This window comes from Lynx rufus, unplaced genomic scaffold (assembly GCF_022079265.1).
Source record: "Lynx rufus isolate CCGP_SWC_20201006 ecotype Redwood Valley unplaced genomic scaffold, mLynRuf1.p SCAF_10, whole genome shotgun sequence".
Taxonomy (NCBI): Eukaryota; Metazoa; Chordata; class Mammalia; order Carnivora; family Felidae; genus Lynx; species Lynx rufus.
In genome coordinates this window covers 37,649,499-37,675,540 of record NW_025814824.1, presented here as the reverse complement: position 1 = coordinate 37,675,540, position 26,042 = coordinate 37,649,499, and positions in this window count along the sequence as shown.

Sequence of the window (26,042 nt, the reverse complement as noted above, 5' to 3'; positions counted from 1 at the left end):
CTTTTAAAAGTGTAAATCATGTTGAAGCCTATATGTTATATTGTGACAAATTCATAAACACGTGTTTTTAATAAATCAAAATTCATGAGAAAGATCCTTTCTATGTGCAAATCACCGCGATTATTTATATTCTATTCTAATTAAATCCCTGACTTGTCTAATCTATTGTACCTTTAAAAAAATTTTCTGGTCTTGACTGATTGCTTTGATTTAATGATGCACTAAAAATGATAACCTATGATTTGAAAATCACTTATCTAAATGGATGCCAGTGATAATGTCTGATTATTTTTTTTTCCTTTTTGCACTTGGGTAATTGAAAGGTGGCTTCCTCTATTTTTTTTAATAGAAATATCACAATGTAGTCAACACATATAATTTCTTTGGACAGAAGAACTGGAAATATATAGATGTTTTGTTTGTTGACTTGTCTGTTTAGATCAATTCATATTTATTCTTTTGTTGTAACTTGAATAATTTTCTTTCAGGGTTCAACCTTCAGAACCTTGTAATAACATTGTCAGTGTAGCTCCCAGAAGAATCAGTTTATTGAGTGGTGATTTTTGAGAGCTTTTCGTAATAAAGGGACTATTCATAGATATATGGGCTAGGTTATTGGAATTAGCTAAGGATGTTGAGCCACCCTGGTGATAGCAATAGCCTATATTAGTCTGAGGTTGGGGTTTCTAAGGGTGGAATTGAAGCCTCACTAAGTTTAGGGATCACACAAGTGGAGCTCCCACACAGAATCTGTCCTCACAGACGGACAAACCTCTGTCGGAACCACTTCAGAGAAAGAAAGTTGGGAAAAACACCCAGGATTACTCTTTTCCTCATCTTTGATATCCTGCCAGCACCTTCAATAGGCCAAACCCAAGGGAAAGCCAGATGGTGATGGAGCCTGAGTAATGCGGTCCGTAGATAATCTCCTGAAGGATAGTGTAGGATCAAGAGAGATGGAACATGGATCTAAGGGGCAGATGGAGAATACAATTATTATAATTTAATTTTTTAAAATGAAATAAAGATTATTAAGTTGTAAATAACAAAGGTGTCCTAAGGGTCTCCTGGAACTCCCACTTGCAGTGTTTTGTCGTGATTACACGAGAGTTTAAAACTAGTTTTGAATACTGGGGCGCCTGGGTGGCTCGGTTGGTTGGGCTTCTGACTTCGGCTCAGATCATGATCTAACGGTCCGTGAGTTCGAGCCCCGCGTCAGGCTCTGTGCTGACAGCTCAGAGCCTGGAGCCTGCTTCAGATTCTGTGTGTGTCTCTCTCTCTGCCCCTCCCCTACTCATGCTCTGTCTCTCTCTGTCTCAAAAGTAAATAAAAACATTTAAAAATAAATAAATAAAACTAGTTTTGAATAGCTCCTGACTCATTGTACACATACACACGCACACAATATTCTATTCACCTCCCTTATTTTACCATCTTTCGGAAAGAAAAGTGACTTGAGATCGTACATGTTTTCTCATGTGTGGATCCAAGCAGTCAAGACTAATCAAGGTAAAGGTGAAGTTCAAACCCCCTAGCCCACAGACACACCGTTCATCTTTAATAGGAAGCATCACATTTGCTCTATTACTAGAGACTCTTGGGAGGGAGAATAAAGGTTAACGTGTTGGCAGACTTGTCAAGTGGTTTCTGGAACAAAGTAAGGGGGAAAAACAACCCAAGGCTTTGTCTTTTTTTCCAAGTTAACTATTGCATCCTATACTACTCTAACCTAATGTAACTATTAAAAAAATAGGTAGCATTTTATTATTTTTTTCACCTACCTAAGGAGCACAGGATGTACAGTACATGTAAATAAAAGCTCAAATGTAAAAATTGCTGAGGTTCTGAGAATTTTTAAAAATTAGAAAATTGTGTCTTACTGTTTTTAATATTAGAACATATAGGACATTTGAAGCATGAAATGTTTGCATAATTTTGTTACTGTGAATTTGTAGTATCTTTCTGAATTTAATTGTGATGGAATTAGTTTTATTAGACACAGCTGCTCAGAAGTCCTAGGTGCGTAGTAATACTCTCTATGATTTCAATTCTATTTGTCTAAGAACATCTTCAGCCTTTTTAACTGTTTCCATGATGCCCTCATTCTTCTTCCATATATGACACACCTCTAATGGAAATGACTAAAAGAAAAAAACAATATAGACCCTATATTCCATCACTGTCCTGGGAATTAGCTCTATCACCACATGCAAAGGTAGATAAAACCAAAGCTCTCAGAGTTACAGAACTGCTTTCACTTTTAGAATAATCAGGTTTAATTGGTGGATAAAAATTATTTTTTCTTCTTAGTATTTAAAAAAATTTTAATGCTTATGTATTTTTGAGAGAGGGGAAGGGGGCAGAGAGAGAGGGAGACAAGAATTTGAAGCAGACTCCAGGCTCTGAGCTGTCAGCACAGAGCCCGATGCGGGGCTCGAACTCACAAGCTGTGAAATCAGGACCTGAGCCAAAGCCAGACACTTAACCGACTCAGTCACCTAGGTGCCCCTCTTAGTATTTTAACATTGCTTTAGCAATGTTCCCTTGAATACCTTCTCCGAAATTCTATAGCTATGGAAAATTAAATTCTACATTGGATAGTTTATAGGAATAACAGTTTGAGATTTTCTTCCTTCCTCCCTCCCTTTCTTTCTTTCTTTCTTTCTTTCTTTCTTTCTTTCTTTCTTCTTTCTTTTTCTTCCATTCTTTGTTATTGGTATTTTTCTATTCCCTTTTTAAGAAAGTAATTAAGATCAGTTCTCAGTTTTAGTTCATTGCGTGATGTCAGAGGAAGTAGGGGTGGTATTTATTGGCCTGTGTATTTTAGGATAAATAAATAGACATTTTCAAGTACTTAGACAACAATCTTCACCCAGTGGGCTTTTGTTGTTGTTAAGGAAAATGTCAAGTAAATAGAGCCACCTTAAATGGTTTGATATTTCTAAAGATTAAGGTGTTTGGTTGTTTGGGGGCTTCTGCATGTGGCAGAAGATATGGAACATTCCCAGATGCATCTCTTCAAAAGTCGTGTGAGCTTATGGTGTATACAGTAGATCTGTAGGAGACCTGCCCTACAGTTCTTGAAAAGTATCAGGGGATTGTTACTCAGAGACAATGTAGAGTCATAGAATGAGTGTTGGTAATGACAATAATAATGACTGGAATTGACAAAGGATATGGCTCCTCCCAGTTTTCTAGCTCCTTGTAAACTCCTATGGACATACATTGGAAACTTTACAAGCAACTGAATTTGTAGTTATCATCGATCATGGATAGTAGAGGATAGAAGAAGATAAAATTGTCTAAGAGAAATGAATATATATATATGTGTATATATATGTATATATACATATATATATATATATATATATATACTCAATAATGATTTAGAAGGTCCAACAAAAATATGATCTCATTGATGCAGCTTATTATTTTTGTAGCAAAATGCAAATTTTTTCTTCATGTAAATTTGGCCAGAGTTCATCTTTCTTTCCTTTTCTTTCCTTTTCCTTTCTTTCCTTTCCTTTCCTTTCCTTTCCTTTCCTTTCCTTTCCTTTTTTTCCTTTTCTTTTTTTTTTGAGTACAGTTATACAATGTTACATTAGTCTAAGGTGTACAACTTAGTAACTTGGCAAGTTTATACATTATGCTATGTTCATCACAAGTACAACTACTATCTGTTCCATTCCATTGCTGTTATAATATCAGTAACTGTATTCCTTATGTTCTGATTTTTATAACTTGAAATCCGTATCTCCCTCTTCCCTTTACCCATTTTGTTCAACTCCCCACCCCTCTCTGTTTTAACAGCCATTAGTTGTTCTCAGTATTCATAGTTATGATTCTGCTTTGTGTGTATTCATTCATTTTTTAAGGTTTCATTTATGAGTAGAATCATATGGTATTTGTCTTTCTCAGTTTGACTTATTTCACTTAGCCTAATACTCTGTAGGTCCATCCATGTGGTCTCAAATGGCATATTTAATCTTTTTTATGACTGTGTAATGTTCCATTGCATATATATACCATATTTTCCTTATCCATTCATCTACTGATGGAAACTTATGTTGCTTCTATGTCTTGGCTATTGTAAATGATGCTACAACAAGCATATATCTTTTCAAGTTAGTAGTATTGTTTCCCCGGGTAAATACACAGGAATGATGGAACCGTATGGTATTTCTATTTTTTAAATATTTATTTATTTAATTTTGAGAAAGAGAGATAGTGAAAGCAGATGAGGGGCACAAAGAGAGGGAGACAGCAAGCTCCATGCTGTCACCACAGAGACCAACACGGGCTCAAACTCATGAACTGTGAGATCATGACCCGAGCCAAAGTCAGAAGCTTAACAGACTGAGCCACCCAGGTAAACTGGCATTTCTATGTTTAATTTTTTGAGAAACTTCCATATTGTTTTCCACAGTGGCTGTACCAATTTACATTCCAACCAACAGTACATGAGGGTTCCTTTTCTCCACCTCTTTGTCAACACTTGTTATTCCTTGTCTTCTTGATTTTAGTCATTCTGACGGGCACAAGGTATATCAATGTGATATTGCTTTGCATTTCACTGATGATTAGTGATGTTGAGCATCTTTTCATTTGTCTTTTGGCCATCTGTATGTCATTTTTGGGGAATTCATGTTTTCTGCCCATTTTTTAAATTAAATCTTTTTTTTATTGAGTTGTAGGGGGTTCTTCATATATTTCATATATTAACTTCTTATCAGATATATCATTTGCAAATATCTTCTCCCATTCAGTAAATTGTCTTTTTTGTTTTATTGATGATTACTTTTGCTATGCAGAAGCTTTTCTTTTTTTTTATTAAGTCCCAAAAGTTTATTTTGTTTTCCCCCTCCCTTGCCTTAGGAGGCATATCTAGCAAAATATTGCTGTGTCTGTTGTCAGAGAAATTACTGCTTGTGTCCTTTTATAGTATATTTTTGTTTCAAGTCTCACATTTAAGACTTTAATCCATTTTGAGGTTTTTTTTGTGTGTGTGTACAATGTTACAAAGTAGTCCAGTTTCATTCTTTCACATGTAGCTGTCCAGTTTTCCCAGAAAAATTTATTGAATAGACTGTCTTTTCCACATTTTATATTCTTGTCTCCTTTGTCATAGATTAACTAATGATATGTATGTCTCTGGGCTCTCTATACTGTTCTATGGGTATATATGTCTATTCTTGTGCCAGTGCTTACTGTTTTGATTACTACAGCTTTGAAGTAGAACTTGAAATCTGAAATTGTGACATACCCAGCTTTGTTCTTTCTTTTCAGGATTGCTTTGGTGGACTCTTTAGGATTTTTCTATGTATAGTATCATGTTGTCTGAGAATAGTGACAACTTCTTTACTATTGTGGATGTCTTTTATCTATTTTTCTTGCCTGATTACTGTGGCTATTACTTCCAGTACTATATTGAATAAAAAGAGGTGTCTTCTTCTTTGTCTTGTTCTTGACCTTAGAGGAAAAATGCTCAGTTTTTCACCATTGAAGATGATGTTAGCAGTGGGTTATTCATATATGATCTTTATTATGTTAAGATATGTTTCTTCTAACCCAATTTTATTGAAAGCTTTTCTCAGGAATGGGTGCTAAATCTTTTCAAATGCTTTTCCTGCATATTGAAGCAATCATATGATTTTTATTGTTTATTTGTGGACATGGTGACATTGATTTGCAAATATTGAACCATCTGTGCATCCCAGGAATAAATCCCACCATATCATGGTGAATGGTCTCTTAATGCATTGTTGTAGGTGCTTTGCTAATCTCTTGTTGAGGATTTTTGCATATATGTTCATCAGGCATATTGGCCTGTACTTTTCGTTTTTTTGTTATGTTTTTGTCTGGTTGTGATATCAACACAATGCTGGCCTCACGTGAAGTATTTGGAAGCTTTCTTTCCTCTTATATTTTATGGAATAGTTTGAGAAGGGTATGTATTAACTCTTCTTTAATCGCCTAGTAGGATGAATTCACTTGTGAATCCATTTAGTCCTGGAATTTTATATTTTATTTTGGTAGTTTTTTGGATTACTGATTTAATTTTGTTACTTATAATTGGTCTATTCAGATTTAATTTTTCTTCCTGGTTCAGTTTTGGATAATGGCATGTTTCTAGGAATTTACCCATTTCTTGTAGGCTGTCTAGTCTGTTGGCATATAATTTTTCTTAGTATTTTCTAATAATCCTGTGTATATCTGTGGTATCTGTTGTTACTTCTCTCTGTTTCTGATTTTAATTATTTAAGTCCTTTTCTCTTTTTTTCTTGAAGAACCTGGATAAGGGTTCATATTTTCAAATCTTTTCAAAGAACCAACTCTTGGTTTTATTGATTTTTCTATTGCTTTTTTAGTCTCTGCCTCATTTATTTCTGCTCTGATCATTATTATTTCCTTTCTTCTTCTCATCTGGCATTTTTTAATTCTTTTTCTAGTTCTTTTAGGCATAGGGTTGGATTGTTTACTTGAGGTTTTTTTCTTGTTTCTTGAGTAGGACAGTATTGCTATCTACTTCTCTCTTAGAACGACTTTCACTGTGTACCAGAGATTTTGGACCATTGTTTTTTCATTTTCATTTGTCTCTATGTATTTTTTTTTACTTTTTCTTCAATTGTTTTCTTGATCTATTTGTTGTTTACTATATTGTTTAATCTCTACGTGTTCATGTTTTTTTCCCCAAGTGTGTGTGTGTGTGTGTGTGTGTGTGTGTATATATAATTTATTTCTAGTTTCATACTGTTGTGCTTAGAAAAAATGCACGGTATGATTTCAGTCTTCTTAAATTTATTGAGACTTATTTTATGGCCTATTTTGTCATCTATTCTGGAGAATATTCCATGTGCACTTGAAAAGAATGTGTAGTCTGTTGTTTATGGACAAAATGTTCTGTACATATACCTGTTATATCATTTGATCTGAAATATCATTCAAAGACATTGTTTCCTTATTGATTTTCTGTCTTGATGATCTATCCATTGGCGTAAATAGTGTTAAAGTCTTCTACTATTGTATTACCATCAATTTCATTCTTTATGTCTGTTAATATTTGCTTTATGTATTAAGATGCTTCAGTGTTGGGTGTGTAGGTATTTTCAATTGTTAGATCCTCTTGTTGAATTGATCCCTTTATCATTCTGTAATACCCTTATTTGTCTCTTGTTGGAGTCTTTGTTTTAAACATCTATTTCATCTATGTATTGCTACACTGGCTTTTTTTCTCTTCCATTTATATAGCTAATGTTTTTCCATCCCTTCACTTTCATCTTTAGGTGCCCAAAGGTCTGATTTAAGTCTTTTGTAAGCAACATTTAGAAGGTTCTTAAGTGTTTTTTTTTTTTTAATTGTTGTTGCTGTTTGTTTGTTTCTTTTAATTCATTCCACCACTCTATGTCTTTTGTTTGGAACATTTGGGCTATTTACATTTTACATTTAAAATAATTGTTGATAGGTATATACTTACTGCCACTTAAAAAAATTACTTTCTGATTATTTTTGTAGTTCCTTGTTTCTTCTCTTGTTCTCTTTCTTTGTGATTGATGTGTATCAATAGTGTTTTGTTTGGCTTTCTTTTTCATTATTTTTTAATGTATCTATCATAAGTGGCTACCCTGAGGTTCATATATAGCATCCTAAGTAGATAGCAGTCCATATTAATTTGATGGTCATTTAAATTAAAACTCATTAAAAACAAAAATATTTTTCTTTTTCTTTTTCCCATTATCTTCCTTTTATACTCTTTTCTCCACATTTTATTTATATGTTATCATATTTTATATCTTTTTATTCATATTTTTCTTATTTCCAATTATGCCATTTCTTTTCCCCTTAAAGAATTCCTTTAACAATTCTTGTAAGACTGATTATTGGTGATAAATTCTTTTATTTTTTGTTTGTCTGGGAAACTCATTATCTCTCCTTCAAATGTAAATGATAACCTTGCTAGGTAGAGTATTCTTCATGTAGTTTTGTTGTTGTTGTTGTTGTTTCCTTTTAGGAATTGAATATATCATACCACTCCCTTCTGGCTTGCAATGTTTCTGTGAAAAATCAGCTATTAGTTTTATAAGTTTTCCCTTGTAGGTAACTGTTTCTCTCTCGCTGCTTTTAGGATTCTCTCTTTGATCTCAAAGCTCTAACATTTTAGTTATGTGCTGTGGTGTGAACTTCTTTGGGTTCATCTTGTTTGGAACTCTCTGTGCTATGTTTATTTCCTTCCTTAGGTTAGGGATGTTTCCAGTTATTATTTCTTCAAATAAGTTTTCTACATCTCTTTCTCTCTCTTCTTCTTCTGGGACCCTACAATTTGAATGTTTGTTCACTTAATTCTGTTGAAGAAATCTCTTAATCTATCCTCATTTTTAAAAATTCTTTTCTCTTTTTTGCTGTTCAGTCTGTTTTCCATTATCCTGTCTTCCAGATCACTAATACATTCTGCATCTTCTAATCTACAGTTGATTTTCTCCTGTGTGCTCTTTATTGCAGTTATTGTATCTTCAGCTCTGATTTTTTTAAATATTTTTTATTTCTTTATTGAAGGTCTCACTGAGTTCTTCCATTCCTTTATCCAGCCCAGTGAGAATCTTTACAATAATTACTTTAAATTCCTTACCAGGCATATTGCTGGTTTGTCTTTCTTTCTTTCTTTCTTTCTTTCTTTCTTTCTTTCTTTCTCTGTTTCATTTAGTTATTTCACTGACTTTTTTCTTGTTCTTTAATTTAGAGCATATTCCTCTGTCTCCTCATTTTGCTTGACTTTCTTTGTGTGTTTCTATGGATTAGGTGAAATGGCTACTTCTCCTTAAGTTGGAGAAATGGTCTTGTGATAGTGACCCCTATGTAGATTCTGTGTGCTTGATGAGTTTTGCTGGCTAGCTGGAAATTGGCTATGTATGCTAGTTACTCTTATAAACCATGGCTTTTTACAGAGAGAATAAGAAAATAATAATAACAATAATGCAAGAAAAAATAAAATAATAAAATAAAAGAAAAGAAAACAGAAAAGAAAATAAAAACAAGGAAAAAAAGAATAGAAAAAAGAGAAGAAAGAAAAGAACAAAACAAAAAAGAAAAAATAAAAGCAAAAGAAAGACATTTAAAAAAGTTAAAAAAATCAAACAGCAATAAAACACACACACACACACACACACACACACATACATACATACACACACAAACACAAAACCGCAGCTTGTTTTCTGTGCCCTAGCACCATAGTTTGGTTGATGTGGGCTTGTGGATTCTGGGCTCACTGAGATCACAAAGTCACTGTGAGCTGGACTTTGCTCCAGTCTGGGCTTTTAAGGTCGATGGGGAGAGAATGTTCCTGCAGTTATTTGTCCCTTTTATTTTATTTTATTTTAATTTTTAATTTATTTATTTTGGGGGGGAGGGGCAGAGAATGAGGGAAAGAGAGAATCACAAGCAGTCTCCCCACTGTCAGCACAGAGCCAACTCATGAACTGTGAGATCATGACCTGAACTAAAGTCAAGAGTTGGAGTCTCAGCTGACTGAGCCACCAGGCACCCCTCTTTGTGCCTTTTAAATTGTAGTTATTTTTCTGTACTCTTATATGACCAGGGCTGGAGTGGGCTTCAGGACCCTGGTCTTGCTGAGGTTACAAGCTTCTTATGATGATCAAACCCACCAGTTATGGAGTTGAGAACCACCCTAAGGAGTTTGAGCCCCACATGGGGCTCTGTGCTGACAGCTCAGAGCCTGGAGCCTGCCTAAGATTCAGTGTGTGTGTCTCTCTCTCTCTGCCCTTTGCCGCTCTCTCTCTCTCTCTCTCTCAAAAAATAAATAAATAAATTAGTTAATTAATTAAAAATAAATAAATAAATAATAAATATTAAAAATGTTTAAGAGAAACAGAGGAAGGAATTTTGCAAAATATAGTAATGAATACTGAGATTAAATGATTTAATTTCAGGTGACACAGCTGATATGGGAGACTTGACTCTATTAGGATATTTCTTATTACATCATGTTTACCTTTCTATAAAGAGATGCTATACTCTATTTTAAAGCTCCTGCTCTATTTTAGTGCAAAATTGGTTTAGTTTTTCTCCCCATTCCCTTATTTGTTACTCTCCACCTCCATAAATGGGAAGATAATGGTACATATACCACAAGTTTGGATCAATATACTAAAATAGCAATGATAACTCTGGGCTCTTGGTGTGGTCAGACTTAACAAAATTTGCACTGTATTTTCAGGTAAGCAGCCCAACTCCTTCATCAGTGACATCTGGGAACATAAGACTGATAGAGCTGTGTGAATCTGACTTTCTAGAATTGGGAAGTAAGATGTAACTCTGTATTGTCATATCTATTACAAATGAACAGAGTTGTGGGTATAGGCAGAGGTAAAGAGATGTCAGTTCCAAGGAGGTTTCCCAGAGGGAGACAATGTGTGAGCTGAGATTTGAAGGATGATTTGGAGGTAGAAAAACATGAGAAGAACATGAGAACACATGTAATGCCATACTGCTGAAGTGCCAAGTACTAAGGGAAGGTGAATTTGGAGAGGGAAAGAAGCAGCATCTAGACAATGTTTATTATTAAACAAAATCATCCAGATGCCATCTCGTAATTCAGTTGTTAGAATGTCTGGATACACATTAGAATTATCCAGGGAGATTGTCACGATTCACATGCTCAAATATTACTCCTTACTACTCACAAAAGACTACTGGGGGGTGTAGTCTAAGCATGATTATCTGTTAACATTTCCCAACGTAATTCTGTTGTGTGATCAGTCCTGACAACTACTGTTGTATATTATGGGGGGAAATTACAGATCTTTATATCTCCTATCGGGAAAAGCAAGAGAGAAGGGGAAATCAAGTGCTGTTGGAGGCGTGGAGGTGGGGACATGTGAGGATGCTCTGTGGGCTTGCCCTTGGCTAATAGTAAGGAACAAAGTGATCCCAGATGCTTACGGGTAGTGGGTACTGAGATTTGAAATGGAGGTATATAACAAAAATGTGTTATTAATTTTATTTTGTCAAGTGTCAACCTTGGTGTTTGTGTCCTATACAAAAAAGTTAAAGGCAGTGTAATAAATCAATCAGTCCAGCTTAGCCAAGGGATATTTGAGGGAAAAAGAGAATATCCAAAGGGATCGACTAGGAGACAATTAGAGATTTGAAACTGGAAAACAACAAAGTTCAGGACTCAAGCAGCTTTGAGAGTCTTCAGCACAGAGGTGATGTTGAAAAACTGAAGTTGATGAATTTAGCAACGTAAGGGACAAAAAATACATATATACTAATAAAGTGAAGTTCACAGCTGAGGTGGAAAAGCTGGTAATGAGGCAATAAGAAAACTAGAAATAACAGAGGCAGTCAGAGAAATACATAGAAAAGAGTACAATAATACTCTGTAAATTTCTATTGGGGGTTTATTCACCCATCTATTCTCTCATTCATGACTTGTTCAATTAATAAATTATATTCAACTGGGTTTGATGTTCATCTTCAATGTTCTGATATTTAAATTAATATGATATCTATTCAGGAATTATTAAATCAACCAGTGGTCAATTGAATAAAGTCACTGAGCATTAGATTCAGATAAAAAATGAGTCAAGGCAAATGAATGTTGTAACAAGGAAATCCTAGAAAATTTATTAGAGCAACTTCAGCTGAGAGTGGAGGAGAAGAGGTGTAGCGCGTGAGGATAAATGTTGAGTGACTGGACAAAAATTTAAGGCAATGGGAGTAATTACAGATTTAAAGAGACAAATAATATTTAAAAAATGAATAAATAATAGCAGAGTGAAATTACCAGATAAAATGACTGTAAATTCAAGAAGTATTTTAACAATGTCAATTACTCCAACCTGTGAACACAGGGTGTCTTTCCATTTATGTGTGTCTGTTTTAATTTGTTTCATCAGGGGCGCCTGGGTGGCGCAGTCGGTTAAGCGTCCGACTTCAGCCAGGTCACGATCTCGCGGTCCGTGAGTTCGAGCCCCGCGTCGGGCTCTGGGCTGATGGCTCGGAGCCTGGAGCCTGTTTCCGATTCTGTGTCTCCCTCTCTCTCTGCCCCTCCCCCGTTCATGCTCTGTCTCTCTCTGTCCCAAAAATAAATAAACGTTGAAAAAAAAAAAGAATTTAATTTGTTTCATCAATGTTTTATATTTTTCAGTGCTTACATTTTTTTACCTCCTTTGTAAATTTTAATCTTTTTGTTTTTTTTAATTTTTTACAGAGAGACAGCGTGAGTGAGGTAGACGGGCAGAGGGAAAGAAAGAGAATATTAAGCAGACTCCATGCTCAGCATGGAACCACAAGTGGGACTGGATCCCATGATCCTGGGATCATGACCTGAGGTGAAATCAAGAGTTGGGTGCTCAACAGATTTCCCTAAATTTTATTTCTGAGAATTTTATTCTATTTGCCATAATTAAATTTATTTATTTATTTAATTTCCTTTTCAGATAATTCAGTCCTTCTCCAAATCTTCCAAAAAAATAGAAGAGGGAACACTGAAAGTTATCCTCTGGATCAGAGTTACCCTGACATACAAGTCAGCAAAGGGAACAAAAACAAAACAAAACAAAACACGCAAATACACACACACACGTGAACACACACACACACGCACACACACACACACAACAAAACAAGACAAAAAACTATAGGCAATATTGCTGAAGAGCATGGATAAAAAATTCTTAACAAAATATTAACAGACTGAATCTAAGGGCATATTAAGAGGATTATACACAAAGGCCAAGTGAGATTTGTTCATTGGGTGTAAGAATGGTTCAACATATACATATCAATCAATATGATATACCACATTTAGAGAATGTAGGCTAAAAATCACATTATAATCTCAATAGCTTCAGAAAAAGCATGTGACAAAGTTAAACACCTTTTTATGATAAAGGCTCTATATATTCGTTATGGAAGGAACTTAATATTAATATAGGTCATGTATACAAAGCCCACAGCGAACATCATACTAAATGGTAAAATGAAAATTGTTTCTTTAACATCTGGAGGAGGGTACCTACTTCAGCTTGTATTCAACAGAGTACTGTGAGTCCTAGCCAAAACAATTAGGTGAGAAAAGGAAATAAAGGACATCCGAATTAGAAAGCAAGAAGTAAAATTACATCCCTTTGCAGATGATGTAATCTTATATGAAGAAAATCCCAAACTTTACAGAAATAAATAAGTGTATAAATTTAGCACAGTTGCAAGATGAAAAATTAATGTTCAAAAATCAGTGGCATTTTTACTCACTGACATCATCTTTTAATATGATTATTTAACATACTGAAAATTTTGTCTTTCAGAAAATTGACATAATTTCCATTCTCTTCAAGTGCTTTCCTTCATATTCTCATGTAATATATGCTGTTCCAGTAAAGTATGTGTCACCATTACTTCTCAAAATACTAAAGGACTAATTGATTAACACTATTTTCTTATGATCATTATATCCATGTCTAAAATTGTTCCTTTTTCTGATGAGTTTCTCAAGTGGATGGGGATGTCACAGAGTTTTTTGTTTTTGTTTTTTTGTCTAAAATCTGTTCTTTTTTTATTTAAAAACAATTTTAATGTTTATTTATTTCTGAGACAGAGAGAGACAGAGCATGAGTGGGGGAGGGGCAGAGAGAGAGAGAGAGGGAGACACAGAATTGGAAGCAGGCTCCAGGCTCTGAGCTGCCACCACAGAGCCCGACACGGGGCTTGAACTCACAAACCATGAGATCATGACCTGAGCCAAAGTCAGTTGCTCAACCAACTGAGCCACCCAGGCGCCCCTGTCTAAAATCTGTTCTAATACAAATTAATATTTGTTAAGTATTTGTTGTTAATATTTGTTGTCTTTTACTAACATTAACTGAGATAAAGCTTTAAGCCACCTAAATAAGATAAGAATATTTGTCTCATTTTAAAGATAGGAAACTGTTCTGAGAGGCTGTGATTATTCTATAAGGTACAAGATTAGTAAATAATAAACTAGGCTTCCTATCTAAGTCAGTTATGTTACAAAGCCCACTTTTATGGAACTCTGTAAAGTTTAATATACTGCATGTGAAATATTATTATCAAAATCCTATTATTATGATTGGTGTTGTTACTCCTTAATTATGGAATTTGGGTGAATATAGCCATTATCTAATTGGTAATATTTAAAATGAATCTCTTTTTTAAAAGAAAATCTCTAAGGAATTGTATCAATTTTAATAATTTCTGTCAAAATTATAATAAATATGCATTTTTATACAAAATGATCTTTTATGATAAGGAAACATCGAATGTGATTACATTTAAAAGAAGCCAATTCCTGCTTTCAAATAGTGGCATACAGAACACTCACCTTACACTTAGTTAAGACATTGGTTTTACAAATGTAGCATCTGCAAAACAATTAAATCTGCATATCAATTAAAACTGCACATGCTCCTAGAGATGAAGTTTAATTAAATCATCAAAACATGGCACCCTGCAAAGCACAGGGTGTTGTCAGCTTCCCAGTGACCCAGACATTTTTAAGTTAATTCCTGAGTAATGGATGGCATTGCCCATAAAACCACAAAACATTTAGATAACAGAGAATAAGAAAAAGACACTTGCACCAGAGCAGTTTGGCATCCATAGGGCATGGTCATCACAGTTTCTCTATTGATTCTAAGTAGAAGAAAACCAGAGAACCTATTCAATGAAGGGTTATCATTTATATTTCAATCTATAAAGACAAATGGATAAACATTGTAAAAGCTCATTATACTTATTTAATGTAAGCAAGATAGGTTTATTTAATTGAAGCAAAACATATTGGTGGGCTGCTCATCAGGTTTATGTAATTATTATAAATTGAATAGTGACAAGATGCTTAAATAGGAAAACAATACTAAGAATTCTTCAGGCCCTCAGTTGGATGAAGGATAATGATGGAAATTCAGGAGCAGGTGGGGCTGAGGCCAAGAGAAAGTCCAGCTATGGCCAGCCCCAAGATTAGTAGTCATTAGACCCAAAGCTGGGACAATTTTTACCATCCTAAGGTCAGGCATCAAATTCAAAGAAGGTAATATCTTCTGGCTGGTAATTGACAGGATTGTGTTTCATATATATCTTTGTTGTGAGGAATTGTCTAAATTCCAGATAATGGTTCTGGTTGCAGTGTCCATTCCACTGTCTTGGAGGAGAGGATTGGCGGAGGCAAAGCAAGTGGCCACAGCCTTGTTAGGGAGCTAAGAGGCCATTGATGAGAATTTCCTGTGACACTATGTACAGTGTGTGGTCATATGACTAACTCCTCAGTCACCCAAATGGAAGGAACAGGGACCTAGAATAAGCTGTCTGTGTTGATCAGGATTGGTTCAGGAAATTTGGCAGGATGTGCCTATGGGTGATAGGCATTGGGAATGTACTAAGCATGGCTTGGAATTCAAACAGCCTACATAAATATTTTCTAAACCCTTTTCCTCCTGTGGTAGTGTAGTATCAGTGACAACACAGAGAATTTGAAATCAAGAATATCTAGGTTTGAGTACAGATTGCTCTGCTTGGTGCTCCTGGGTGGCTCGGTCGGTAAAGTGCCTGACTCTTTGATTTCGACTCAGGTCATGACCTCACGGTTTCATGAAATTAAGCCCCACATCAGGCTCTGTGCTGACAGTGCAGAGCCTGCTTGGGATTCTCTCTCTCCCTCTCTCTGCCCCTCTCCCACTCACACTCTCTGTTTCTCTCAAAATAAACTTAAAACAAAGAAACAAACAAACAAAGCCCAAATTGCTCTGCTCATCTACTAACTGTGGCACCAGTTCATAATCTAGTACGTGGTAAGCACACAAGAAATAGTGAATATTTTGATTTTTTTTCTCTATAGCATCTTTAAGACGTAGTCTATATTATATTTTTTCTTCTACACTCAGCCCTCAACATACTGCTTAGCACTTAGTGGCAGTTAATGAATGTTCAATGCATGTTTTGTGGCACACCCTGTGAAATTTAGAATAGAGAAATTCTTAGCACCATAAAGCAATACAGTCATCATAAATCACTTGGAAAGTCTTTCACCCAAATCTACCATTACAGAGTACGATGAAGAGAGGTGTTATAAAATCGAATGTGCTTCAGTGTCTTCCCACATGAAGAGAATCATATCTTATTTGTGCTAGGCTGAAACCCACTCATTTCACAGATGGATGTTATTGGGTTCAGACATATGACATCACCTGGTTTAAGTCACACAACTAGTCCTTGTGATAGGTAGGATTGCATAACAAGTTTCTTAAAAGCCATATCTATTTGCACTAGACATGTGATTTTTGTCGGAAGTCAAAATTAGGTTATTGAGTCACAATTGGTGGGGCTTTCCCTCAGACTTGTTCCTAGGAACAGTAAAACACCATCCCAAAGGAACATGGTTCTATTGTGGATAAGTGTAGAATTAAATTTGATTTGGCTCTTTGGACTCAGGACCGCCTCTTTATAAGCCACCAGTTGACCTCCTCACCATACTGAAACAATTCGCCAGTGTAGGCCCATGATCTCAGAAAACGTCAAGCGAGATTTAGTTTGATACCTGTCCGGAATGCAGCATGAGCAAAGCAGTTTGTAAGTTTCTAAAAGTTTTTGAAGAAAAGACTTCTGCCAATGAACCACAGATACCTCCAGGCTGAAACACACCGTTTTTCTTTCACGGTATTCAAAGACACAGAGGAAAAAAAAAATACTTAAATCTGAATGAAAGTGTTGAAAGGAATGCACTTAGGGCATAATTACGAAGATTAGGCAAACCATTCTTCGGTAGTTGCTGTGTGTCTCTAGACTGTGCTTATTGTAATTTTACTCACTGTTTTGTCAGAAGGAAGAAGCATATTGTGATGGCACTGGGTAACTGGTAGCACCATTTATGTGTCTTCAGTGCTTGCAGATTTAGCCCTTTGGTTCTCATTATAGATGAAACGAATTATCCTGAAACTACTCTGTGGGGCACGATTCATACCAAGTAATGTTTAGTGAAAATCATGCTTTGGCTCTTGATATACTTATTTACATTTCCCAGCATTTGGAGTAACCCGACTGTGGTTGTTCAAAATATTTATCTCTGTATTAAATTCTTTTACTTCAGAAATAGTTAAAACATGGGAATTGGTCAAGCAGTTCAAGTGCCGTCTGTATAAGATTATACTCGTTTGGCCGAGTTATTTTAAAATAAAATTATCTTAAAACATATTCAAATTATGGGCTTTAAATGTTTCTAAACTAAAGTATTCCTTACAAAGAAAGAATCCTCCAGAGATGGTTGAGACAGGGGTTTTCAATAATTCTCTTGAAAGTATTAAGTAGGATGACATTGAAAGAGAACAGTGGACTGGAAGCCAATTTATCTAAATTTGACTCCTGGTTCCTTCCTTATATGTGACCCTTAGCATGTATTCTCTGAATGAACATGGGGAAAATAATCCCTACTCCTTGTAAGAGTTAAACGTGCCCTTTAAAAATCCCACAGCTGATGAAGAATTGGTACCTCTTAGTATCAGTGCAAAAAATGTGTTATTATACACTCTGCATGTGTTCTCACAATAGCATGCTGCTGATAAACATACAAGATATTAAGACTCTTTTTACTTATCTTTGGTTATATTTGACAATTTATTTTTAAAAATGGTGAAAACATTTGAGCCTGGGTGACTCAGCTAGTTAAACATCTGATTCTTGATTTCAGCTCAAGTCATGATCTCACGATCTGTGAGTTTGAGCCCCTCATCAGGCTCTGTGCTGACAGTGTGAAGCCTGTTTGGGATTTTCTGTCTCCCTCTCTCTCTCTGCCCCACCGCTGTTCTCTCTCTCTGTCTCTCTCCCTCCCTGTCTCTCAAAAAATAAATAAATAAACATTTTTTTTTAAAGGAAACACTTTCTTGAAAACATAAATAAGAATTTGGGAAACATTTGGAAATTCGTTTGGATATTCCACATCCTTCAGACAAGAAAAAATATCTCAGGAGATAATTTATTCATTGATTGTAGTTAGTAATGTTCTCAGTTAAATCCTTTGTTACCTCTCTTTCATTCTGAGGCAAGTGGTGTTTAAAATGATTAAACAACTTTTTAATGCTTCAGAATTAGCATTGAATAATGGTAAAACTGAATCACCAGATTCAATCCCAAAACTAATGCATATAAATATCAAATGTCATACATGTGAAATTAAATATCTTCGGAAAATAATTTCCACTTTTGAAAAATTTTCTTTTTTTTATCTTGAAGGAAAAATATTTGTTTTACTTGGATTTCTTCAGTCTAAGTATAGAAGTTTTGATTTACACTTGACATCAGAAGACCTTGAAATGATGGTTGATTTCACTGCTCAAATTATGTAATGTTGCGTTATCTACATAAACTCCCTCATTCTCAGTTCATTACCTCTAACGTGAATAAAATAACACCTTTATTATGAAAAAAATATTGAATGCCTCAATGATTGGAGGTGAGAGGTTAGAGAAAGGGCAGGCAGAGAAGGGATGGGAGAGTGGACTGGAATCAGATTTTGCAGAATTTGGTCAAGACTAGAGTTTGGGGTTTCTCCTACTTAGCCCTTAGAAACCATAAGATATTCTCATGGCTCTGACAACATGTGAGTAGTGAAGGGAACTGAGAGAGGAAGGAGAGAGCAATTAGATTGAGACAACAGTTTAGGTGAAATAGCAAGATTTGAAACAGCTACGGCAGCAGATGGTAAGTCACCTTTTGATGTGGGCATGAGAGAATCAACAAGGAAATTGGAAGCACTTAATGACCAGTGGTGCATATGAGGGGCGATGGATGAATCACAGACAACTTTGGTGTATAATCCAGGGAATCAATAGAAGGAAAAAAAAAAGGAGGAATAATTGGAGAATAAGAGCAAGCGTTTGATCTTGATCAAAGTTTCTGGTGGTGATGGATATGTATGTGTTATAGTCTCCCTCTTGTTGAACATTCCGTCCTGGTCCTCAGGACTCAGGGCAGATATGGAGATACTGATTTGGGAACCATCAACATAAAAATGATACTTGAAAGTATGAGGCAGATGACATTTCTCAAAGATTCTGATAACAGGGCAAAGGGTAACAACTTGAATAATATTTACATAGATGTATACAGTCATGAAGAAGAGTTTAGCAAGGAAACTGGGCAGAAGTGAACACAGAGATAAATGGAAAATCAAGATTATTTTCTTTCATAACAGAAGCCAACAAACAACAACTATGAAGCAGTTGTAAATAGTCTAGAGGAATGGAGGAGAAAGAATTGGAAAGGTCAACAGTGAGTTTCCAAAATAGTGTCATTGTGGAAGACTTCTAATGGGTAGGAAACTGGCGTCCCCCACATTTTCTTTTTTAATCATTTTATTTATGAATGTTTACAAACATTTACAAAGGTAGAGAGAGTGAGCAACTACCAACACCTTGCCACAGTTTAACCTCTTCTTTGAAAAAGGTTGGAATCTTTAAAACAAAAACATTTTAAAAATTATATTAGTAATAGATCCCCCTCTCACTTATTACCTCTTTATTTGAACTAGAGAAACCGCTGGAAATATTACTCTTCCCTCTTTAATTCTTTCTTAGCACTATCCACATCAACAAATAAGCAAACACCCATCTTTTCATTATTGGTTGAAACCCTTATTATTCTGACCACTACTGAAAGTGGATTAGGAAGCATCTCTTTTGATATAATATACAGTACAAATACACATTTATCATTTTGTAATCGTTTTGAACCAGATAATAGAAAAAAATATGTTCAGGCTATTGATTTACGCATCTAATAGATCTTCATTCAGATCCTTTAAGCTTTAGCGAGAAATTACATGTGTTACAATCAGATTAAAAAAAAAAACTATCAAGAAGCTTCATGTTTTACTTATATAAAATACTAAACTGACCTTCATGGTTCAGCTATTCTCTTTAATGATTTTTTGCTCTGCACATTTTTAAGGCATAAATATCACATACTGTTTGTTTTGTTTTTCTTTTTTCAAAGCTAAGCAGCTTTATCAAGCATAGCTAATTCCCACGTCCTAATTCAAAAGATAATGAGAATCACCTAAAGCTACTGAGACAGTCACCCAAGAATGTGCAGTACACTGATACGCGCATTCTTCAACTTCAGTCATACATAAGAGCAATATCTACATATTCACACGGCAACCAAGCATATTATATGAATATGAAACATTTTTAAAAAGTGAAGGCTTAGATCTCACCAACCAAGCTTTAAACGATGACAGATTTTCACAGAAAATAAAAGGCTTAAAGCTGACACTTCTTGGTACTATAAAAAAAAAATCCATTGTTGAATGATATATCAGCAGACAAAAGAATGGAGTTGGACGGAAGTGTTTTGCATCTGTGTGACATTCAGTTTTTGACCAAAGAAAGTGCATAGTAGAAAGTAGGGTTGATTCTAAGTGTAGGCTCAGGGAGAGATTTCCAGAGATTATCAGAGGATAGAAATACATAATCTCAAAAAAAAAGCCATTTGTCTCCTAATGCCAAGTGACAATCATGAGCTCTTTGAACATTTAAAAATTAAAAAATCCTGGGATTTCTACATTGTCGAAAAAAAATCATTGATCAATAATACTTCTCCCAGGATGACATTTGATATATTAAAGTAGGCTGTAATCTTGATTTTTGTATGCCATATATAATCCGCTTGGCTTTTCACTTGGAATCATTGTCAAATTTTATCACAGTTTCTAGATCATCTCTTCCAAACTTGTAGGAAGCCACCATTTATATGTCTCTTCCCTTCATTCCATATTCTATGACAGAAAAAAGGAATATCTTTAAAGCCAGTCTAATCTCTGTCTCAGACTATTCCCATATTGCTTACCTTCTTTTATTTCAATGGCTTTTCTCCTTTAGGCCAGAACATCACTTCCAATGGATTTTCCAAAAGCCTAACTCAATGAAGCCTTGTAGGATTTTATAAGAACCACTAGTTATTTTTATGATCCAGCAGAACAAAATTGTTTATAGATCCAAAAACACACCATCACAAAGATTTCATCAATAAGATCCCCATCTCTGTATCATATACAAAATTTAATGTCCCCCTCTTTAGCTTATTTTAACAAACTTTGAAATCTTTTATGTGCCACATCTCTGTCCTTGCACTTAGGAAAGTACCTGGTATAGAGTAGATATTTAATACATGTTTGTTGACTTGCATATTGCATTGATTTGTTACAGATATGGGATTGGCACATGCTTCTTTATGTCAAATCCTGTTTATATTGTTTCTAATTGCAAAAAAAATGCAGAAACAATGAAGTGTGTTTTTAAATAGCACAGCAGATATGTAACTTGTTGATAAACCAAGACAATGATGGTCAAACTTGAAAGGAATACCATTTGTGATTCAAAGTATTTGAATAATAAAGATTTATATTAGCTACAGATATTTATATTTTTATTTTTATACCATAAATGAAAAATTTACCCTTTCATTCACTCTTATATATAGAAAATTTGTATTTGTGCTTGATGAAATTTTCAATATGAATACAGTAAAAACTTGAAAAAGTTTATAAATCTTGGAAATGTAAGATAAGGCTTGATCACATGTTCACATAACAAATGGGATCTGTTAGATATATAGATTTTTTAAATCAGGATTATATTATTTCTATTACCTATTATAAAAGTAATTTAATCTATATTATGGTACCAATAATAACTATGTGTTATATATTATATAATGAAGGAATATCAGTAAGATAAGCCTAGTATGCAATGGTGACCAAATATAATTTATATACATTTGATATAATATTTATATAATGAAATATAGCAATGTTTACTTAAAGAACAGTAATCATGTACACAGACACTATTCTAAGTACTTCATATTTTTTAATATATATGATTCTCATGAATACAATGTGGAGTATATTCTAGTCCTATGATTTTACATCCCAGGAAGATAAGGTCTATAAATATGTATAAATGCAGAGTAATAAGTAGTCCAACCAAATTTTCGCTTTGTTCTTGAACCTAGGAACGTACCTACTTAATTCTCATCATGTTAATGAATCGTTGGAATATATATTCTAAAAAAAATGGACAAATACACTTTTTATAGGGTGATAGCTAGACAATCAAGGATGCTGTGAAATGATTATAAAAGACTGAATTTAGGTATTACATAATCCATAGACATGTAATCAATGCTATAATCTTTGTCGATAGCTATTGGATATGATGTTGAATATAGCAAGGTAATATGATATGAACAATTTGGAAAATAATACTTTCGATGAGATTAAGTTTCCCAGGAATTTTATTAGTCAAAATGGGTTAACAATGGGATTCCTAAAGAGGAATTGAAATTGATGCTTGACATAAAATTTTACTAGAATGCAATTATTTATTTTAGTGAAGGTTAAAGAATGAAATAGCTTTCTTTGATTTAGAAAACATATAAAGGACAAATGTAGATATATTTTCAATTACATGCTATCATATTAAGAATAACTAGAATTATTTCATCAATAAACACTTAGATTACATATAACAAGAGCTGTATTTGGTATGACAGTTTAATACAGAAAACATTCACATACTCGTATTTTGAATATTTGGATTTCTGATCCAGTATGTTCTAAAAATGAATAGTAGAGGGGAGCCTGGGTGGCTCAGTTGATTAAACGTCTGACTTCAGCTAGTGTCATGATCTCGTGGCTTGTGAGTTCAAGCCCCACGTCCGGCTCTGTGCTGACATCTCACAACCTGGAGACTACTCTGGATTCCGTGTTTCCCTCTCTCTCTCTGTGCCCCTCCCCCTTGCTCATGCTCTGTCTCTCTCTGTCTCTCAAAAATAAATAAATATTTTCAAAAATTTTAAAAAAATGAATAATAGAATGTTTAGTATTGGACGAGTTGTAATTACTCAATTTTTGCAGCTCTCATGTTGGTTTAATACTTTTTTCTTTTCTTTTTTTTTTTTTTTTTTTTTTTTCACAAATGAGGAAACTGACCCAGAGTGGGTGAACCAAGAATATAATGGGCTTCTTCTGATTTCTTTTTTTTTTTTAATTTTTTTTAATGTTTATTTTTGAGAGAGGGACAGAGACCAACAGAGCATGAGCAGGGAGGGGAAGAGAGAGAGGGAGACACAGAATGTGAAGCAGCCTGCAGGCTCTGACCTGTCAGCACAGAGCCCAACACGGGGCTCGAACTCATGCGCTATGAGATCATGACCTGACCCAAAGTCGGACACTTAACGGATGCCACCTAGATGCCCCCTGATTTCTAATGTAGTACATTCAGCAACACTATGTTTAGGGACAGACTGGTTTCATGCAAAGACAGGAAAAGATTGTCTCTTGGAGACTGAAAGGCGAGAATTAATTCAGTTGTATACTACACAGTTAATAAGACCTTAGCTATAATGGATCCTGAATCAGTGACTTACACAATTTAGATTGATTAAAATAGTTGAAGAGATGAAAGAATACAATGTTAATTTTCAGTTAGTTGGATAATATTTATTTTGTTGAAAAAATAATTTTTACTTGTATGTTACTTTCCTTTAAATACATTTTAAAACTACATATATGTGAAAATCCCAAATTTGGTGTCCAATTCTTAATTGTTCATTTAATTGCAAATTCTCATTTTCATTCCTTTCTGTGTAGTCATTTTAATGTAAAGGTCCTTGATAGTTGTGTTTAATAAAAGAGCTTTTACATAGGTTTTGTACACAAGGGTTGTTCTGTATTCATTTTGATGTCACTGACTTATAATAATGTTGTTATGCATGTTTTTAATAACTTTGTTATTATGCACCTGCTGTACAGCTTTCCAATTAGTTGCTTTAGACTTACTGTAGCTTTTCCACCTCTGTTTTGATTGATAACTCATGGTACAATTTCCCTATAATAATGTACGTGTAATGTCTTAGAGTATATTATAATCCTACTTCAAATATTTTTCTTCACTATCAAATGTATCGCTGTACTTGGACAAGTAAGATTTACTGAGTAAATAAGCTAGCAATCAGCCCTAAAGATGCAAGTTATATAATAAAATGAAGACTCTATTTGTCCAGTAATCTGTGTGAGTACATGCATATAGGCAAAACTTTCCTCTTATTATGAGTGAAAACTGTATTTCTATTCATAAAAGTACAACTTTATTATTTTGAAAATGACTTTATACTCTGAGTTTTATACAGTTGTGGAGCCAACTTTTAAAAGTTGTATTCCACATTAGCATTTTTTAAAGTTTGAAAAGCTACTAAATATTATATATAACAACCTCTTTTGTATCACATAATCACATGCTTTTATAATTAGTAAAGACTATTTCTTATGCCATGTTATTGATAGAATATAGTTCATGCCTGAACTTTATTACACATTGAAGTGACTAATATTAGTCAATTAGTGACATTGAAGAGTGTTATTGTAATGGTAGTATTTTTTTAGTGATGAATTATTCCTTCTTATGCTCTCTAATAGTTAAGCAGTCTGACTTGCAGATTTTTTTTCATAAATAACAAAAGCCTCATGAAACAACATTAGGTGATATTACGCTTGTTAAAAATAACTCTTTCAAGTCCATATTTGCTCCAGGGGGACAGCATATTGAATTTTGTAAAACAGAATAACCAGGTTTTTCCCCACTATATTTCATCAATTAAATGTTCCACTAATATCACAGATTATTTTTCTTAGTACTTTCATTCATAGTTAATAACTAAACTATGCATATGGTAGGAAGTGATTAGATAAGATAGCAACAAGAATGCCCATCATCTGTCAAAAATGAAGTGCCAGGTAATCAGTGTGTTTTGTGTTGGCTATGTGTAGCTGATGAAATAAATAGAAGATGTGACATGATGTCTCTTTCATCTATAAACGTATCAGCTCAGAGGTTATGCTTCATTAGCTTCAAATGTAGCGTGCATAATAAAGGAAGAAGGCAAAGCAGTGCTTTGATTCATTGTGAAAAAGCCAATCAGACCCACTTTCATGTGACAGTTTATTAAATACATTGAATACTGGAAAATATTCCAAGTAGAACAGAATCATAACCCTGTGTTTGGCACCTGATTGAAAGTACAGATGACTGGGCTGTGCCTCCATTTTGTGTGATTACAAATTAAATGGCAAAAGATAGGCAGTATTCCTGCATTTAAGGACTTTTAATTTTTCTCGTTTTCTTTTTTCTCTCTCTTTCTCTGTCTTTCTTTCTTCCTTCCTTTCTTTCTTTCTCTCTTTCTTTCTTTTTCTTTCTTTCAATAGTTAATTGAATCTCAAAAAGTGACAGAAAAATGACTTCATTGAAAAATACATGATGATGGTCAAGTTGAATGTGTGAGACATACCTGGAGAAAACTTGGTTCCAGCTATATTCATCTTTGATATACTTGAGGATCCTTTGCAAAGATCCTATCTTTAGGGCATGTCTCTTTTTCTATGGGTCAATGATTAGTTCATTGCTTCATTCATTTATTCATCACTCCTCTCAAAACAATCAACAAATTATTTTATTATGCTATGTTTTATGATGGATTCTCTAAGCCTTAGAATCTAAAATATAAACATGTCCATTACCTTAAGGAAATTATAGTCTATAGTAATGTTTAACACTTTTTGTGACTTGTAATTTCCTACTGTAAAAAAAATGCCAAGCTCCCCTCCTCACCCACATACCTCCACTTTAAAATAAGTGAAATATATATTACTTTCTTTGACTAGGTTAGTTGCTCCTGAATTGCACTCCATTATTATCAACTATATCCTTAACTGTAAAATTTATCAGACTATGGAATAATTTCTTGTTACTTATAATTTTTTTTCACTAGGTCAGACCCTAGGATAATACTCATCACCATTGTACTATCAAGGTTTGGCAGTTTAGTTAAAGTGGTTAAAAGTACAGATCTGAGTAAGGATCTTAAATCTTCTCTAGCTCTTGCTACTTTTCTGACCTTGATTGAGTTTCATATTTCTCCAAGTCTCTTTTTTCCCTTTCTGCATGTAAATATACATC